Below are 2,084 nucleotides of genomic sequence, written 5' to 3'. Positions count from 1 at the left end.
CAATATAGCAAACAAGTTCCGAACGAAACATTCGAACCTCCCCGGTCGTATGTTCGTTTTTTACTACAGCCGTAGTCCAATCTTGTTTCTTTTATTTAAAGTAATTATGTAACTAAGTAACCAACTTAAAATGTTCACAAATAACTGTCACGCCAAAAGAACAACGGATAGAACAAACACGACTCCGAAAAAATATAATTCCAATGTAAATTATATTTCGACCTAATTCAGAGTTGCTGATTTTAATCTTTTGATATATTTGGGCTCCCGCAATCAACAAGGAAGGGCGTTGACTCATCTGCCTATACCAATTTTCAGGATGATTTGTCTTTAACCTGTACTAAATAAGTACTACCCAAAGAGCTCTAAATTCGATTGAAATAAACTTAAAATGAACACATGCTTGACGCCAACAATTGAAAAACTTTGGACCTCTAGATACATTTTTGTGATCAGAAAACCTTTATGACAAATTGTTTGATGTTTGATTCTAGTAAACTTTAGTCATTTTTGGTTTTACAGAAATATAGAACGCAAAATAGTATAATACAGAAAGCAATCTGCTATATTCATAAGATATGAGATATGAACAGCGTTGTGTTCAATTATAGTACTGGGACCTGGACTTTTTCTATGTAGGTCATTTCACCGGGTAACAAGGGTACTTACAATAACTATTGACCATAACGAAGAACAAGCACATTTTTATTATTGTATATATGAATACACGAGTTATCTATACAATATAGTTAATAAGCTCAAATGTATATTGTATTGGCTGTCGCACCCTTGAAAGCGGAACGTATTACTGTCGAAGTCGGCGCCTAGCCTGCCTATTTCGGCCGTGAGTGAAGCAATTGCGGAAACTACGCAAATATCATTTTTTTGCGAGATTCATTTTTATTACACAAAATTTACTCCTTCGTCGTGAAATTAATTCCCAAATATGACCTAAACAAGTATTTTATTACAAAAATCGATATATGCTTGCGGGATTCCAACACCGGTTTAGTTGCATCCCTAAAAAAGGAGCAAGCACACTAAGCGTCGTATTCCGTAGGCCACGACGATATCTGGACAAATTGTGTGGCTAGCTTAACGAATTATAAAACTCTTATATTTCTTCTTCTTCTTCTTCTTAGTCGCATATTTCATTGCTGAAGGTCGTGTCCCTGAAAGCCCTTCATGGCTCTTTGTACCATCAGCTTCCATTTCCTTCGGTTTATATTTAACGTCCAGCTATTGTAATGTATTCACATTTACAGAACTAATTTTCCTTCAACTGCTATAACCTTCACTATTGTAATGATCTAAGCTAGTCGAAGGCTACAACCGACGTGCGTGGCAGACTTTATCAAGCGTGTCTCTTGTGTGAGGTCGCAGGTTCCATAACGAGCACGCACCACTATCTCTTTCTTTTTTTGAAAGGAATAAAGCCAATTGTCCTCAAGCTTTTACAAGACAAGCGGTATGTAGTTTCGCTCTCTTGTTATTGCAATTTGATCTCGAAGACGCCTTAACGCTGTTCTTCTAGTTCACGAAATGTAAACTCCCAAAAATTTCATGTTTCAGTACTCAGCTTAGTAATGTTAAGTAAGTATAATTAGGTATTACCATATGTTGCGGTAAATAAGAGTGGACTGTATTTATTGCTTGTTGACGATATCTTCAGCGATCTTTTTTGAATAGATAAATTTTATCCAGCCGATGAAGCGCCGACGATTTTAAGATGGCGGCTAAGTGTCGGTTTTCAAATTGTATTCTTCGCAGGTCGTCGATCCGATTGTTTTACGGGAGAAGGACCATATGTTACGTTGTGGTTGTTGTAATCTATGGTTGCATGTAATTTTATAATGCAGATTTATAGTAGTCTATGGTTTTTTCTATAAATGTGTCTGTCATGGCTCCCTTCCTCCCTTTTTCGTAAATACATTTGTCTAGAGCACTACTGGTCTCCTTTATTTAAAAACAACCTCAACATGGTAGCAGAGCGTGGTTGTTAAAAAAGAACTCGTGGTTGTTTAAAAAAAAAAGGTTATAAAAGTTAAAAAAAAAAAAAAACTCGTGATTGAATTAAAGAAGTT

The sequence above is a fragment of the Bombyx mandarina genome, chromosome 12 (assembly GCF_030267445.1).
Source record: "Bombyx mandarina strain Sakado chromosome 12, ASM3026744v2".
Taxonomy (NCBI): domain Eukaryota; kingdom Metazoa; phylum Arthropoda; class Insecta; order Lepidoptera; family Bombycidae; genus Bombyx; species Bombyx mandarina.
This window is presented reverse-complemented; position numbering follows the sequence as displayed.